Source organism: Puntigrus tetrazona, chromosome 24 (genome assembly GCF_018831695.1).
Source record: "Puntigrus tetrazona isolate hp1 chromosome 24, ASM1883169v1, whole genome shotgun sequence".
In the NCBI taxonomy this organism is placed as follows: domain Eukaryota; kingdom Metazoa; phylum Chordata; class Actinopteri; order Cypriniformes; family Cyprinidae; genus Puntigrus; species Puntigrus tetrazona.
In genome coordinates this window covers 222,041-241,869 of record NC_056722.1, presented here as the reverse complement: position 1 = coordinate 241,869, position 19,829 = coordinate 222,041, and the positions used below count along the sequence as shown (strand labels likewise).

Genomic DNA, 19,829 nt, shown 5'->3' with positions numbered 1-19,829 from the left:
TATATGTTTTATAAAATATAGAATAAAACACATGGCAATTACTTACCAAATTACTTTTAAGTGTAGACAGGAGGGTTAAACAAACTGGGATAATAACATTTTAAGTCAATATTTTAACATTCAACTTAGTTTGACTGAAATTAATTTATCAATGTACGTTTTAAATAAATACTCTATAATTTAAAAATGTATAATTTTTAGAAATACAAATATTTCATTAGTAATAATTTATTTAGATACATTTACCCTCAACCTAGTTCGACTGAAACTTAAAAATGTACATTATAAATGTAAATATTTAATTAATTGAAATTAATTAGAAATGTATATTTTATGCATTTAAATAAATAATAATTTGAATATATAACAAATTCAATACATAAAATAAAGTGGCAGGAAGTTATCTTATAAGAACACATTTTAACATCCAATGATTGCAATTCATTTAATAAAGTATATTTTTCATACGTTTACAGACGTATACAGAAGTAGCGACAGATCTTTACTTCTAGGTTGTGACATACAGTCAAGTGAATTATCAAAAACAGTAGTACAGGGTTTCTATGAATTGGTTTTTGATTGGATGGCAGATATGAATGCAAGCTAAATAAATCATTGGAAATATCCAGCATACGCCGCCAGAGAGAGTCATTTCACTGAAAGATCATGTTATGACATTCGATTAAAAATTGCAAGGTAAAACAAATTAAATAAAATGTATCATTCACAAAAACTAACTCTAATTTCCTTTAAAAATTAATTGGGTACATCTGCTTTTCATGCTGACTTTTTAGTTAGTTTTTGTCATCTCCATTTCCGTTGTAGAATATGTGAAGTGTCAGATAGTAGATAGATAGTTCAGAGAGATAGATAGATAGAGAGAGAGAGAGAGAGAGAGAGAGAGAGAGAGAGAGAGAGAGAGAGAGAGAGAGAGAGAGAGAGAGAGAGAGAGAGAGAGAGAGAGAGAGAGAGAGAGGAGCATTCTGATTGGCTGAGTCTGCGCTCATAGTTAAATGAAGCCACCCTGATTGGTTTGTCATTGATTGTTTCAGTGGCCTTCAGTCCGGCCCCTGATGCATGACGGAGGCCACTGACCCTTCTGACAGACATCATCTATCAGTATTAGCGAGCAAAGGGCAGGATGAACCCAACCAGGACCTCGGATGAGCGACGTTATGTCAAGCCCAAGAATTCACGCTCATACACACATTTGATTCTCTAGAAGTTTCTGAGCAGGTGTCGTGACTTCTCCATCTATAAGGCTGTGATAGTTCATACAAAAAAATGTAAAAAGGCAAATTTACCCTAATGTCGTTTACAAACCTGACTTTTTTTAATCTGTGGAACATACAACAAGATATGAACAAGACTGAAGTATGATGGTTTCAAACAATGTTGGATTGTCATTTTGTAGGGAAAAAATATTACATTTGCTACAAAATATTACATTTAATTAGTGCTGTCAAAACATTTATCATAACCAAGTTATATTATATTATATTGTATAGTATATTATATATATATATATATATATATATATATATATATATATATATATATATATATATATATAAATATATATAAACACATATATATATTAATGTATTTGTATACTGTGCACACACCACCATTTATATATTTAATAAAAATATATTACATTTTATATATTAAATGTTTATATAAATGATATGAATATAAAATATATACATGTAAATCAATATAAATATTTTCTAAAACATGTATGCTGTATGTATTTACACATTATACACAATACAAATTATGTAATAAAAACTTTTATTTTGGATGCAATTAATCATCTTGACAGTACTAATTTTAGTCATGGAATAACCCTTTGAAAAGGGGAAACTTTCACTTAACTTACCTAAACATTTTACGCATAAACCTCTCTTTTTTAAATCAAGTATTTTTTCTGTTAGACTTGTGTTTAAAACAAAACAAAATAGTCCAACTGGTTAAAAAAGTCAACTTAAATCTAGCCAATATGTCATATGATTTTCACTCAAAAATCACTCATTTTACAGCATTTAAGAAACAAAGTAACTTTTTTGATATTTAAATATTCAATACATCCTTTTACATTGCGGGAAGTGGTGTTAGATGGAAAACACGCAATACATAACATGTACAAATTTTTGGGCTCAGTCAGGTTTTTTTTTTTGTTTTTTTCTAAATCTTTCCAAGGCTGCATTTATTTAATCCAAAATACAGTAATATCGTGAAATATCATTTTAGTTTTAAACGACCGTTTACTATTTGGATATTTATATAAAGTGTGATGCAAATCTATCAGTGATCCTTCAGAAATCATTCAGCGTCACGTGATCCTTCATAAATCATTTTAATACGCCATTTAATACGCCACAAGAATCATTTATTATCAGTGCTGAAAACAGCTGTGTACTTATCCGAAATGCTTCTTCCTGCAACAATGCAAAAGTCAACCTGACGATGCTAACCAGCCAAACCCTGTCCTTAAACTAGCTCCATTTCTGACTCCTGCATCTCCAAACAATGTTTTCCGCTCACTCGCGTTCTCTGGCCTGTGCTGCTCTCTCTGGGAATTACCGGGTCAGGATTTCTGGCCTAAATGCAACAGACCCAGGGCTGAGCTCGGGCTTGCGAGGGCACGGCGCCAAACAAACACAGGCCACGCTGCGTTGTGTCAGCCAAGAGCCAGAGAAAGCGCAATGCAGTGCGAGAAAACACCACGAACACGCTTCCAGAGCCAAGAAAAGACGTTTGCTGTAGCGCTCGCGCGGCCAACGACGCGAAGGGTCCTCGATAAAGCAAAAACGCCAAAGCAGAAGAGACGAATAAAGAAAGGTTTATCTGAAAGCCTTCGTCAAATTGCTCGTGACAGCTCGGTTAATTCGCTGACAGAAGACGCCATCGCGCGAGAGCGGAGGAAGGCAGAAATAAACATTTCTACGGGGATACACGCGGTCTGACAGTAAGTGTTATTTAAAGAAGTCCAATTAAACATAATTCGGCGCATAATGTGTCTATCCTCTCATTAATTTGAGTTTATATTTAAAGAGACTTGCGATCAGATGTGACATACGTTCACCCGCACAGAGAAAGCGGCGGCTTTTGTTAAAGGGCAACGGTGTCCTCGCGTGGCCGGCGCGTGATACTGCAGCAATCAAATGCGTTGCACGAAACGGCCTGAAATGCGCATTTTAAATTGAAGACACTTTATTTCGACGGCACGCTTTAGACATTCTGCTGAGAGCAAGTAACTCTGCAATGACCAGCAGTCATTACTATTAGCAGCTTCACGTCTCCTAGCACTTTATTTTGATTGGTCCGCAACATGCCACGAGAAACTTTGAAAGCGTCTTAAGTGTCGGTTTTTCAAAACTGAGATTCATACATCACCTCGAAGCCGAATGCTTCGATGTATTTGTTACTATAGGTCAATATTTGGCCGAGATACAACCATTTGAATATCTGGGGAAAAAATCGAAATACTCCGAAAATCGCCTTTAAAGTTGTCCAAATGAGGTTTTTAGCAATGCATATACAATTAGCAATACATTTACAACGTATCTTCATGGAACATTATATTTGCTCAATATCCTGATGATTTTTGGCATAAAAGAAAAATCTGGCATAAAAAAAATTGTCATTTTGATCCATACAATGTATTTTTGGCTATTTTTACAGTATACCCCAGCAATTTAAAGTCACTTATGTCAACTTATTCTACTAACCCTAAAAATTCCCTAACAATCTCATCTGGGACTTAGACATGTTAATGAGAATTAGTTGACATGTCTAAGACATGTAAGTTACTTATAGTTAATACAATGTCTACAAATGACTATTAAAATTAACCTTTGAATTATAATAAACAGTTTTGTTCTTAATTTTCAAGGATGAAATGCCTGACCGCGGCATGTAAACATAAAAGAACTAACTTCTACAATAAAAGACAGATGGATGTGGCAAATCACTGCAGAGTTCGATTGGAAACATCTTTTAACAGTAACAATAAACTACACTGCAACCATTCTGAAGATCTTCCCTATCCGGCCTCATTTAGCAAATGCAGGTGTTTGCCTGGTTATAACCTGTTTCCTCTGAGTGAATACAAGACATCTGCACACCTTTGATACATTATTCATGAGTGCAGGAGGGTGCATGCTAATGAGCTGCTGTAATCTGACTGTTTTTGTAATTAAGAAACCATAATGCTAATTTGACAAGGGCAGGGGACTGACTTGTAAACATGCTTAGCCTCAGGACACTGCCTGTATAAAAACACTGTGAGACTTCTGAAATATAGTTCATGTGCTGTCAAATATTTCTAGATTATTTAAGGACTGCCTTAAAATGTATTTAATAAAATATATAGGATTGCAAGAGGATGTCGGTAAACCTCCAAATTGCACCTTAGAAGAAATGTTTTAACTAACACGGTATTAAGAGGATTTTTAAAGTATCGCTCAGTTTGTGATCAGGCGGACTGATGCAGCTCAAGCGCGTCATATTACTTTTTGAGCTTAATTTGCTTTTTAAATCGCTTTTTTAACAAGACTTAAAAATGTTTCGCTTTTTTTTTGGCTGTATGAATGTCACGATATCAAACTACATTTTCAAGTCTCTCGCATTTATTTATTTATAGCATTGTTATTTTAGTTTCATTGAGATGTTTTTATTTAATAGTTTGCATGTGAAGTTTAGTTGTGCCATTTTCAATAGTTTTGGGTTTAATTTTTTCTGTTTTAGAATGAAATAATTTTATATGATATATATATATATATATATATATATATATATATATATATATATATATATATATATATATTTATATTTATTTTTATTTTTATTTATTTATTTTTTTTTCTGATGATTTTATTTCATTTAAAGTTTTAGCTTTAGACAACTGCATCAATCTTGGTTTGCAGATGCCACTTGTTTTTAATTTTTTGTTATCTAATACAGAGACTTTCATGTATTTCAGGCAAGGTCACTGTATACTTTGAGGCCATTACTGCAAAAATAGCAATTTTTTCATTCCGTATGATACGCTTTTTAATGAGATTAAAGCTAATAATGTAACTAATGAAGCCGGAGAACAGAGAATGTGAACTTGATGCAAGCGCGATACTAATTTTAAATCCTTAATCGCTTTCCTTTCACCTCCAGCGTATAAAAACATTTAATAAAGCGCGTTAATAACCCGCCCACGTCATTTTAAAGGCCATCACTTCACGGAGAACATCAGAAACCTACACTTTAAAGTTGTAGTTATCGTTTCTCCTTCATCATGAGCGAGAAAATGACTTGAACCGCGGCAGAAAAGGTTCATTTCGAGTTTCAAATCTTTCCGGGAAGACAACATCCAGAGCGCATCCCAGAATCCCACCTACTGCCGTGCCGCAGGGCGTCCGTTCATGTACTGTATGGTCTGATTACAGTAATCTCCCCGCAGCCTCTGTCTCTCACACACACTGTTATTATTTAAGACCTGTGGAGATAATAGCAGCCGTGCTCGGAAATGGCTATGTGTACATCTTTCCTCCCAGGGGCCACCGGGCTCCTAACCTGAGGAGCAGGAGTGTCTTTCCTCCTCTCCATTGTGCTGTTTGTCTTCTCTCTGTCTATCAGGCCGGGGTCCCTGTTGAACGGGTCAGAGGTTCCTCGGCCGTTACCATTTATCACAGCCACAGAGCTGATATCTGGGAGCGGGGGTGGGGAAGTGGTGTCAATCTCACGTTTCCTTTTCCTGAAAAAACACAAGCTGCTCGGCCCCAAAATCCAGTCCAATCCAGCAGGTCAGGAGCGGATTTATCCCACTAATGAATCCAACCTGAGCCCGCAAACACAGGTAGCCTCACAGGTCACCAGTCAGTAATTGGATAAAAGATCATCATCAAAAGCTATTACCACTCATGGCCGGATAGGAGCACCATGGTCGGCCATTACAATGAGATGGGTATAATTAATCCACTGCGCTCTTCAGACACCCAAAAGAGCTCATTTTAATTCAACATCAAGAATCCATTTAACTAAAACACCCTGGAAGCCGGGAAACTGACGGATAGCACAATTAGACATATGGAGATCGGCGGAGAAAAAAACGTAATATCGCATTCTTATCTTTTCTATACATTACACGTCGGCAAAAATTATTTATCATGCGTAAAATTGTATGCGTGTGTACAGTGGGGTCAACAGATTTTGAGACCGCACTGGCGATAATTCATTTTAATACAAAACGTTTTAGAGACTCTGTGGAAAGAAATTATAAATAAACCAAGAAACATGATGAAGAAATAAATAATTAAGGGGAAAATAAAAAAAGCAAAAAACCTATATATAAAAAATGTATACAGAATATATATTTGGGCCATACAGTCTGTACTGAATATCACTTGAAAAATAGTTAGGTGCTATAGAAATTAAAAACTATATATATATATATATATATATATATATATATATATATATATACACAAAACAAAAAATATCACAAATGTTACAATTTGTTAATGAGGGAAGTAGTAATATCCGTTTAGAGAATGAATGATTAATTTGAGTCAAATCTTTTCAATGAATCATTGATTCAGTTCACACAACCCGTCTGAATTATTTATTTACTAAACATGCCGATTCTATTCTACTCACTCTCTCAATGATTTGTTTGCCGTTGTTAAAAGTCACGCAAATCTTTCGTTTGACTTCAGAAAACGTGAAAAATGCCATGAGATTACTGCGCTTTAGTATCTTAAACCCTATCGACCATTTAACCCTTTAACTCCAAATGAGGCACATAGCACAGATAAACTACAGTACCTATAACTCTGTCGCGGTTTCACAAACAGACACTATACAGAATCACATGAATCTGTAGCTCGGGTTACATTAAATGACGACTAATCTAAGAAATAATTAGTGCCTGTTGCCGGTCGAACGCCGGTCACTAGCAAAGCCAATCAGACGGGATGAAGCATCCATCCAGTCGTGATGGGACAGAAATGAGGTCACAGTGGCGCAAACAATCGAAGACAAAACAATTATTCCACAGCTGCTGATATTTCATCTTTTCTCACCGCGATAAGACGCCGCGTATGAGGCTGGGTTTATTGATCTGGGTGGAGAGGGTGGGACGTCTGATCTTTGCGCTAGTCATTATGCATGAGCTGCTTTCCCCCTGTACTTATTAAGCCGAGCCGATTTCTACCTGTTTCCATCAGAGCTCATTAAAAAACAATGCGGAAGGCCTGCCTATCTCAGCGTGCTGGTTGACTGCACTATAAAAGTCAAGAACTCATCACTTCCAGTGCTGTGATAAGCCCACGGCACAAATTGAAACCGGTTTGATTAGGCCTCGTGAAGGGAAGGCTCTCACCTCTCTCTCTCTCTCTCTCTCTCTCTCTCTTCCAGCGGGCTGCGTATCAAATCTCCCCCGGAGGAACGTCTGAGATGGATCCGTGCCAATCCTTTGGCCACAAACTAGTAGGGTCCTTTCAGAACGTGACCTGTGGTGCTCGCACACACTAACAGTGTGAGGTCCGGTCGTGGCTCCTAATGTATTCAAAAGCCCTCTGGCGGTGTGCTGGGCGCATAAATTATCTGAGGTGAGGAAGTCAGACTGGATGCTGAATGTTGACGGCTGTGGATTTGGCAGCCTGAGGGCCGCTCGGACCCTCTTGATGTTATAAACGCCTTAAAGACCCCTAACTTTCTTGTGTCAAGGATAAATATCTCTTCTCTAATTTCAGAGGTCCTGCTTTGCCTTGGCACTGCACTTATTTGGCTAGAATAAATTATCGGATTTTTGTGCAGTTTACAAAGAGGGAAATTTAGTCACGGCGTTACAGCTTTAACAGTCGCACGTCCACAAGCAAACCGATCATGACATAAAATGTGGATTTACTGTACACTTTAAATACAAGATGAAAACTAGATTTACATAGATTTCATTTTAAACTGGCCAGTATGCACCTCCTTATGCCTTTTAAACACTATGTACTACCAACAGTTAAACTAAACTAAAAATATGGAATTAAAAGTCACTAATCATAGTTATAAAAGGTATTTTTCCCCAAAAGCAAATATATACGTGAAAAATTAATATTGACTCATCTGTGAAACCAGGAATATGTTATATAATATGTATATGCATAATAACTATATCTATATATTAAGGTATTTTTATGTTAAACAGGTTTAGTATATAGTGTGTGTATATATATATATATATATATATATATATATATTTTTTTTTTTTTTTTTTTTTTTTTTTTTTTTGCAAGATATTACGGGTGTGTTAGCTTAACATTTACAATTAATTTTCCTGAAATAAATGTCGCTTGTTTAATTTCATTCAACGTTTTGACCACTGAAACCTCTACTGGAAAGGAATTTAGAGAGGTGCAATCGAATAGCCCTTGTGTATAATAGAACTGCAAAAGAAAATAAATGATGTGTGCAGAATAAACCCACACTGATCGTGCAAAATGGTCCTGGGGTGTCATAAAATTGTCTCCATGGTAACCACATTTCACTTTTAAATCAAACTCCTAAGAGCAGTAAAGCTTCCTGTGGGACTGTTGTCTTCCTGTTGAAGGCCTCAGACTGACAGCCTTTAAACACCATGCATGCATTCATTTAGTTTCAGCATAATGCCGTTTTCTTTATTATTAGCATGTAGAAAGAGCAGAATTACCAATTCTAGTGTGTTGTTTTCTCGCTGTGTGTTAACGGTAAAGTGTGTGGGAGAAGTGGTCCGGATGCAAATCGCGGATGGGCTTTGCATTTAAAACAGCTGCTTATAAACAAGCAATTACACTTAAACGAGGGATAAGACACAGACATACAAGAAGATTCAGATTTCCCTCTGTTCTAGATAAGGCATATTCACATTTTGTATAAATATGCAGTGACCCAAAGCCAGTTTGGACACTTATGCCACTTAAAAATGTATGAATGTCTGCATTATATAACACTAAAGTGCGCGCTGCGCTTATCTTTCCTTCAATAAATGCCACCTGGATTGATATTCAATGGCATTTATACATTTTTAAGTGTGGCCTACAGGAGTTATATGGGTTTAATACAAATGAAGTTTAATCAACAGCTTTTGTGGCATAAAATACAAAAATAAATTTAATTCAAATCAAATTAATATTATACATTTAAATTTACATTATAAAATAGAAAAATATAAATTGACTGACTAAAGCTACACTGAAAGCACTTTAAACTTTACACTCAAAATAAAAATAAAGGTGCTTCACAATGCCTTTTTGCAACTTTTTGTCGAAATAAAGAACCTTTATCATCTGAAGAACTTTTCTGTTTCACAAAAAAAAGTTATTTGTGGTGAAAGAAGAATTTTCAGATTCTAAAAAGGTAAGAGATAGATCTTTGTGAAAACAAAAATGGTTCTTTCATGGCATTTAAATTATTTTAATTAATTATTCTACTGTTTTATTTCATCTATATGTCTGTTTGAATAATTTTAACAGTCATTTTATAGTTTTGTGTCTGTAATATTAAAACTGTGAATAAAAATAGAAATTTAAATCATTCTTATATTGTTTTTAGTTTATATTTTGTGTCCGTCACTTTTCTTATCTTGTTTCTTTTTTAAAAAAATACAGTTAGCATAAAGTTATCATAGTATTAAACTGAACAAAATGAGAAATGGTAACCAGCGAAATGAAATAATTTTAAAATGTTATATTTCACTTGATCGATGTTTAAATCATTTCAAGCAATGAAAATGTTGATGGTTTCCTTTTCATTTTTAGCCAGCTGATGATAATTCTGCACTCACTAACCACTTTCAAACAAGCTCGTCTTGAACTACTAAAAATAAGTGGGACTGAATCTGCAACACACAAAAACACGGTAAAGAAGCAAAAAAACATCAGCCAACATCTGAACATCCGTGTCAGGACCACCAGTGACCCACAAACTAGAAACTTCCCAACTGTTACTCCTTCCGTAATTAATGTTACAGTTCTGGAATCTAGACAAAGCCTGGTTATTGTACTTGGCACAGCTATGCATCTTTTGGTATGTAAATGAAACAGACTGGAAGGATTGCAGGGGCTTGAATCTCTCCGCCAGACTCCACCGCCACAGGCTGTTTGGAGATCCGCTCGGCGCACTACAAGGGGCTTTTCTGGTTCCCTGCCAAACAGAAACCCAGGCGAAAAAAACCAAATACAAACATACAGTATCTCTGTCACCACACACAGAGCGGGCAATGGACCCTCAAACACAGAGTGATGATCAGTCACAGAAAAACTGCTTGTAAAAATCACCAAAATCAGCTTCCCATCGGTAAAGGACAAACAGAGGCGGAAGCCTTCCCCGGAGGTGGAGGTTATTCTCGGCGGTGAGCGAAGATTTCTTTCCCACACCTACTCAGACACAAAAACCCAAAGCTTCTGCACACGTGACTTCACCTGAAACTGAAGTTTGTCCTCAGACCTATCTGTACAAAGAACCAAAAACAGGAAACTGTGTGACCTTTTTACTGCGATTTAATTTTTGTATATCCCAAAATCTTTCTCTGAAAACTGCAGTTGTGGCATTACGTTTAAGTAGCAGTGCCGCTTTGAAACAACACCAATGTCTATATCCTAAACCATAAAATAATCATAGAAACTAATCGATGTAGTATAAATAATATAAAAAAGTAGTATAGAATATGCATATAGCTATTCATTGTTCAATATGTATCTGTGAAAGCATCTGGATTAAAGGCGATGAAAGTGCGTAGACTGACACTATTATTTAAAAATAAAATAAAAGTTTGTAGTGCATCATTTTAAAATCAATATTACACAATATCCATTGGCCTTAGAACTGCACCGTTGTGAAAAAAAATGCACTGTGAGATTATGCATTAAAGTAACAAAGGACCGTAATTATTTTATAAACTTTTTACGAAGCTCATTTTATACCACGCCAGAAACCTATCAAGACCAATACATCTGTGTAGATTTGTCTTGGAGCGAGATGTAAAAACCTTTATGATCCTAGTAGTCACCATCACTACAAGACGGCAGTAAAAGAAGCGTTTCCTGAGGAAAGTGCACCATCTACTGGAGTAATCTGGAAAGTGAAGCACTAACAGCCGAGCACGTGTACTTTTAAGAATGTACAGATTTACATTTTGGAATTAAAATTTGGCAGGTCACATTGAATACATCAGAATTAATTTTAGAGAGCAGGCAGACCTCAAGCAGCGTATATGATAAAATTACATTACTTTAAAGCTGAACTGACTGCAGGATGAACAAGGGCTTTAAAAACGAACAAAAAAAAATGTTAATATGCTTCATCGCATCGATCGTATTCATCAGCATAGACAGCCACCCAATTGCCCTCAACACGAAAAAACACTCAACAATCAGCCTTTGAAAGTCTGAATTATAATTTGTAGCAGGTCAGATTTAAAACAAGTGAACTGGGTTACAAATGATATTTATTCAGAGAAATCAGGAGGCTCTCAGAAGCACTCTCACTCAAAGGAACATAATTAGCAACACTTAGCGCACACACACACACACACACACACACACAGTAATGAAGTTTGCACGAAATAAATAAACCCAAACATTAAGAAAACAAATCTTAAATCTGAAAACAGAATGAGTATCGAAGAGCTGACCGACTGAACAATGGATTTAAAAAACACTCCACATTATTTCATACGCTTCCCTGAAATCAATTACATTCAAAAGCAAAAACCACCTAACCATCGGCCTACAAATGCTAACAGCTGCCAACCTGCTCTCAACGTGAACCAAAACACTCAATAATTTGCTTTTGAGAGAAAAACAACCAGCGGATATGTTTAACCTCTGAACAAGATCAGATAGCGAGCTTTCCAGTTTGATAACCTTCACTCAACAAGCAGAAAAAATAAAAATTCAGAACCCCATCAGAAGAAAAAATAAAAACACTGATTCGTTGCGGTCTCCGACAGAGAACCCTCGCGACCTTTAAGTCTCTCAATGTGCAATCATTTGCAAAGATTCATGTTTACAGTCAGAACTCAGCAGCGCAGATCCGGAACTGAATAGTCTTAGTGATGGAAAAAAAAAAAAAAAAAAAAAAAAGTAAAACGTTTAACGATGGATTTTACGATGTCCAGCGCCACCAGGCCACCCTCATCCGATCCCACACGGCCTGCATTGAGTCGAAAGCGGACGCCGCGTCAAAGGATGGAAAACGGTAGGTGTCTTATCGATATCCCCATCGTAGTAAGTCGATGACGTGCGGACTTCCTTTCGCAGCGATCACGATCCAGTCGTTAATCGGTCGTAAGGCAGTTCGTATCTACAGAGAGGGTCGACATAGAGAAGTCAGGCTACTCTGTAGCACTTTAAACTCTTCTTTTGGGATTCGTATTTATATCTCACCCCATCCAGTGACGCGATTCTGGCTCTGGGAGAGAACTCTTTGGCTTTGCCCGAATCTCTTCAGAGAGCGGACCGCATGGACACTCGCTGCCAGAAACAAGCGTGTTTGAAACAAACAGTGACGGAGGGCGCGCGATGATTCTTGCGTGCTTGGCAGTTTGTAAAACAAAGCGGATCACGCTGCCAGTGACCACCAAATGACGAACAGAAGCGACTAACACCATATTATCACCAGCAACGGGACTGAGGAGGCGATAGTGAAGCTTTTATGTGATTAAACGTGTTGAAATCACAAGTTACTTTATTATCAGTCGCCATCATATCTGATAACAGTATAAACACTTTGTTAGAATGCAGCGTAATACAGAAAAAGTCTGTTATACTAGCTAGCAAGGTCTAGTTTAATTGATAAAAAATAAAGCTAAAAATAGTGAATATTATTATCATTTTAAAATAACTGTTCATTATTTGAATATATTTTCAAATGCATTTTATTCCTGTAGCAATTCATAATTTCTTCAGGATTATTTGATAGTAGAACGTTTTAAAAGGCATTTGTTATAGAATTAGAATTTTTACTTTCACTTTTTGAAAACTGTAATGCTTCCTTGCTGGATGAAAGTATTAAGTTCTTGTAATAAAAGACACTTTTTTATCACGGTATGCTCTCATGTGAAAGTGAGAGCTGTTGCGGTCACCTGGCGTGCATCGCTTCCCACTTCAGGATTTCCTGCCAGGCTTGATCGTTATTTACGATTGTGGATGTGTATTATATTGGTCATGTCCCCGGAGCAAGACTGTCGTCCTTCCAGCGCCACCTAGCAAAATAACAAACAGCTATTAGGCATTTACAGTAATTCAGCAAAGGAATTAGAAGTAGAAGCATAAGGATTTAGAAGTAGTCCCAAAGCGGTAAGCAGAAATTTGCCTGCCAAAATACCAAATTTGACCAAAAGGCAGCATGTATATATCCACATAGATAGAGGACAATCTCAGAATGCACAGCAACAAGTAAAACAGAAAAAGATCTTTCTTGCAACTAAGGCTAAAATAAATAAATAAATAAAACATTTATATTTTTAACACATTTTAATTATATTGTTTAATAATAATAATAATAATAATAATAATAATAATTATTATTATTATTATTATTATTATTATTATTATTTTATTATTATACACAAGAATAATAATTGAAGAAAAATATTTACATATAAAATAAATAAACATTTTTATATTTCTTTTGTGTAGTAGTCAAACAATTAACCACATCCAAAACAAAAGTTTTAATGTATTTTATATGCACTGTGTATATTTATTATGTATATAAATATAAATACAAATATATGCAAGTATACATTTTAAAAAAGGTGCTGTTTATATATGAAATATATTTATGTACAAATAAACTAGCATATAAATGTAAATATCTACTACAAATATATATGCTGTATTTTTGTTTATTTTATATATATATATATATATATATATATATATATATATATATATATATATATATATATAAATAAATATACATTTACACACATGTTATGTAAACAAAAACTTTTGGATGCAATTAATCTCAATAAATCATTTCTGAAGGATCATGTCACACTGGGGCAATGGGAGAGCAAAAAATATATTTGTACCATCACAGGAATAAATTACGTTAAAATTTTTTTATAATATTTCACAATATCACTGTATTTTAGATTATGCAATAAATGCAACCTTGATGGGCACACAGACTTTAAAGCATTAAAGCTAGTTACTAACATTAAATTCTATTGGAATTCATCCATTTATTCCATGTGGAATTGGAGAATAAATACAGTGTTATTTCTATCCAAGTAATCAATTGACAAGACTGAAGCTCAGCCAAACCTGGTCCACTTAGAGCTCTCCATCTACACAAAGCGTAGATTTAGGAATAGAAACACAAGAGTAAACTCACCCTTTCACGGCATGGCGTTCCAAAACATCTGTTCAGAAGAGATAACCCAGTTCTGGCCTGTGCCTGATCGGGAGAGTTTTGAACTCCTCTCTTTTCCGCGGACAGAGAGCGGCTGGTCCGGGAGGCGAGCACCTGATTTGGAGGGCATCTGCGGGGTCACATTAAAGCAACATTAACACACACACAAGCCAAAAGTATCTCAAAGCGCTACCATTATTGTGAGGCGCCCAGCTCACCATGTTCGTAGGATCGATGGCTCCCTCAGAGAGATCTCATGGGACATTCGACAAACTCATAAGCTCTGTCCCTGATGCACCGGACCGGCCGGCGGCGTCTGGAGCCTGATGCATGGGGCACTCAGGAGGTGGAGAGCCTGGGTTTGTATTACACATTATGAATAATTGTACATACAATCCACGGACATCAAGCTCTGCTTGATAGCAGATGGCGCAGGACTCACTTGCAGGGGCTCTTGGTGCATGGACACCGGGGTGGGGGCGCCCCACTGAAATGAGGCGCTGCTGGCCACCTGCAGACTCTGCCTGAACAGTCGAGGCAAGATTGAATGCAGACGCACCCATGATATGAACACCTGAAGAGATCAAGAACATTAAAGATCAAGTATGTACTTGTATTTATACTGTTCATGAAAATATCTCTCACCCTCAGGTTGATCCTAATCTGAAATAAAAAAATGTATTGCCTTATATCAGAAAACAAACTCTAAAACAGTACCACCATATATGAGAAACAGTTTGATGTGCAATATATGAACATATACGAAATATATTTATAATATATTTATATTAAGACTTTATATGACTTTCAATATGTGCAATGAACCAGTTTAACGCGTTTCTTATAGATTTGGAACAATTATGCATGTTACTTTTATGTTCATTAACCTTTTAGGGCTAACATACTACACTGTCAGTTAGAGGATGTATTAAAATTTATAGTTTTGATCATTTACATACCATACATACAATTTTCGGACTTTTACCGAACCCAAAAATGTAACTATGCTATTTACAAGATAAGTTATACAACACAGTCACTGAAAACAATGTCACTGTATACCATTCACATACTTCTCTAAAACATAGCCAGCTTTTTAAGCGTATTGATAAAATGACATCGTTCACTAAAGATTAAGAAGAATGTCAGCTAAGCTCACCTTTCTCTCTGTGTAATGTGCGGCTCGGGCGCTCCTATAATATCAACGTGCGGCTACTTCCGCTTCATCCGGCATGCACCGCGCGCGAGCAGGGCTTGACGCATGCGTGGCTCATGAATATTAATTGAAGTATGCTGAAGCTCGTACGGTGGGCCGCTACGTAACGCGTATATTTCCGCTTTTTTTCTATTTATTTGAATGTATATTTAACCAGTCAATAATCTCCGTGCGCTAAAAATACAATCAAAATATCTAAAACACGCCAGGATACGAAAAAGGGCATAAAATCGTCATGGATCAAAATGAACATATTACTTTATTGGGAGGCAAATGGCATAACGAAAGTGAAAAAATTAAGACACGTATTAAGAAGAAACGTTCAAAAATGGCTGTTGTGTCGTTCCTCAGATACATGCACTTTCCTTCAGTTTAATAGGAAGATGGTCCCTGTGCTCGTAGTAACAAATGAAACCTTTACATGGCAACAATTTCCTGTGGCGTTAGTGTATGGAACCTTCAGTCATAAACACACACAAACGCAGAGTCATGATATTGTGCATTTCACATTCAATAAATTAAACATTACTTTTGAACACTATGAAGGTTTGGACCTGGATGCATCGAAAAAGACCTCTAGTAAGTAAAATACATTTTTCTGACCAAAAAAATGACATTTAACTGCTCAGATTCATTATTCAGTGCTTTCTCTGAAGTGAGGCTTCAAAGGTTTGAAACTTACTGAATTAATTTTTCCTTTTCCTTTCCTTGTTTTCAGATTACCCACTTGTAGTTTTACAGCGTGCGTCTATTAAGCCCAGCTGGATTATTTTCTGTTGTCATTACCACCACTTACACTTAATATGTACGATTATCAACAGCCATTCTACACTTTTGACCTTTGGTTGGAACTAAAAGATAAAAACAACGAAAGTGATAGTTATACATCCTTGCGTGACCATCAAAGGAACCACGTAGTACAAATCGACGCTAGAAGAAAAGAGGTTTAACCAAACAAAAGGCATTTTGGTGATTGACTTACAAAGGCCAAAAATTAAATAAAATAAAAAAGTTACGACATGTGGATTCCTGTACGTCTATTAAAGACAATTCTACATAGGTGTGGCTCTCAGAAAATCACGCATTTCAAAATTCAAGTCGTAGTTCATCAAAAAACAGAACCAGCTTTAAAATGGTTTTCACGCAAATCGCTGCCAAGCCATGTCAGACAGTCTTTCATTCGTTTAAAAAAAATCAATAAAACTCATCGCTCACATCTGAATGCACGCGTGTACAGTATGAATATTCTACACTAATTTCGTCATACGTAAGTGACAGTGAATTATAAATGAATTCATAAAAGTATCTCTGTATTGTGAATTCTCTGTATTATGCTGTATATCTACTCGGATACATTGGTGACTTTTATATCTTCCGTTAAAAAATAATAAATATACGTACAAACATTACCATGCTGTGCCAGTGCAAACTAGTTCAATAAATTAGATGCGATGCAGGAAAGCGACCCGACCTTGAAAATCATCAGAACATTCACGAGCTACGCTTCCTTTTTAAAAACATTTCCAAATCATATTCGATCGTTTAATTCAGTATTGATCGGATACACCAGTACTTGCAAGCGTAATTCAAAATAATTACGTATGTTCAATAAAACTTCTATATACAACGCGAACATTCCAGAGAACAACTGCGCCGCATGCAGTTAACTGTACCAGCGCGAACAAGCGTGGCGTCCGTTTTATGGGAGGAAATGAAATCCGAACTGAATCTGGGCGAGTGTATGACCAGATTTCATTCTTAAAAACAGCGATCACTGCTCACATCTCGTGTAATATTACCAATTTAACCAACAGTTGGATCTCATCAGGTGCGATTCGACAAAATATCTATGTGACAGTAATTGCTTCTTTGTACACGATCCAGATTGCTGACTTCCCTCGTTTAATGCGTAGAAGTGCAGGTTCGCGTGGATGAATCTTTCACAGTCAATATACAGCGGCTTTGAAGTAAGCGTAGAACATCAGGTGACGGCCGCTTGGCCCTTTGCACAGTACACAGCGATTGGAGGCGGCGGGACCCAACTTTGAAGAATAAATAATGTAGTTTACCTGCACGGTTTAGAATTAAAACCAAACACGGTTAAAATACAGTTCAGGCGGTGTTCCCGAACAGTGCACGTTTACACGTTTGGTCTCACGATTTCAAAAGCAGACGCCACCAAAATAAAAGCGGGCGGCCAGTCTTTTCTGGTGTACTGGATCTACCGATTTTGCCAGAGTTCCGGGTCTTAACTGAAGTATTGCTCTGGGGTGGTTTTGAAGTCTTTTACGGTCGCCATCACACCATAGTATCCCACGTGAAGGCCGTCAATAAGAACAACGACCCTGTCTGTGAGCAAGTGGTGTAAAAGTCGAGCGCCCTTTCTTTTTTTACAGCTCAATGCGGTTTTCCGTTCTCCTGGCTCTCGGGTTTTGATTTCGGCTGGAGCATGGGACTTTGTAGCAACGCGAGGCGATTTTATGCATCCGCACATGGCGTTCATGATGTCCAGACAGATGCTGGAGAAGATCCAAAGCGCCCGGCCGCCCGAAGGAGACTTTATAGAAGGCCTCCGTGCACGTACACGAGCACGTTGCGGCTGTAGTACACACGGCATGACAGCGATCCGCACCAGGAAAAACACCACCGCCATCAAGTACCCCGTTAGCCATGTTGGGCTTGGAGGCTTTAGGAGTAACCTAATACTTCAAAAGAACCAGCTGGAAAAACACAGGTGAACAAAGTGACATGCTGTAACCGTTTATTTGTGTCATTTCTTAATTAAAGACAACACGAAGTTGCATTTTAAGACATTTAAAGCAACGTTTACGGATTTTTGAGGAAATTTAGCATTCCATCACTTGCTCAACAATGGGTCTTCTGAAGTGAATGGTCTTTTACAATCAGAATGAGGCTCCAAGATTTAACAAATAGCTTGCCTGGCTGCTCCATTAATTAACATTTTATGAAGCAAACTCAACATTAAGATTTTTTTATTTTATCTTTATCTTTTAATTTTTTGATAGTTTCTGATGCACGAGGGTCAAGAAAGGATGGACTTTCCACCAGAAAGCTTGTTTTATTGACTATTTTAGCCCAGAAGCAGCAGGTTAATCTTAAAATGCGCTTAATTATGGATTACTTTCTTGCAAACTATTACAAGCTACAGGTTTTGAAGTTCACATTGGATAATTGTGATGTTTTTCATCAGCTATTTAGGTCTCATTCTGGCCAGCGCCATGTGTACTGCAGAGAGGATCGTTTGATGAGCAAGTAATAATAATACTAAATTTCCTCGAATTTGTGGGAAACAAATTCTTCCCTACATCTTCAATGTCTAAAGGGAGAGTACAATTCCAGCAAATTTTCATTTTGGAAGTGAACCCACGATGAAATCTGATCTGATGATATTTTACTTTTAGTAAGAAAATAACATAAAATAATGCAAAAATGTTATTTACAATTAGACCCTGCAATGTTAAGCATAAATGCTGAAGAAACATTTTTTTCATAATTAATAAAACAGACATTATTAGAAGTACACGAGTGATGAATTCAGATCTCATGTTGTCTTCTTGGATTCAAGACATATATGGTGGAGCAAAAGTTACAGTTAAGCTCATTAAATCTTTTGTACTTGAATCAGTCAAATGCCTACCGTTGGTTTACGCGGTGTAGAGAAAACTCTGCAAACGGACGGAGAGTTGGCAAAATAAGGCAGCATTCGCTTGGCCCTGGAAACACTGGGTGAAGAACAAACCAAACAATGACACAGACCACGAGTTGCTGAAAAGCACAGCGGCCATGAATCAACTCCAACAGTCTCAATATCTCATAACATCGAGCTCCTGCAGTAATCGCTTGAAGTACCCAGAGTTATGATACTTCACTCTGACAGATATATATAAAAAAAATAGAAAAAAGGCTACTTACACTTGGAAATGGTTATTCTATTAATATAGGATTTATTTTAAGCCCAAATAATGCTTCCTTTCAAGTATTTGTTGTCTATATTTAGATATTGTTTTCAGTGAATATGGAGGAGTTATAAATGACTTGCCATATAAAACTGCAATAGCCAACAGAAGGAAGTAAAATGTATGACAATTAAGAGTCATATGCTAATAAGTCAACCTGTTGCATTTATTAAATACATATATCATGGAAAATAATTTTTCCAGTCATGTACTAAATGGAGAGCAGAATAAATGAGATAATCTGGCTT

At 36.5% G+C, this 19,829-nt stretch overlaps 1 pseudogene; it reads right to left on the bottom strand.

Annotated features, from left to right (window-relative positions):
* Positions 1-12,290: 12,290 nt before the first annotated feature.
* LOC122330168 lies at positions 12,291-14,951 on the bottom strand (annotated as a pseudogene).
* Between the last annotated feature and the right edge of the window lie 4,878 nt (positions 14,952-19,829).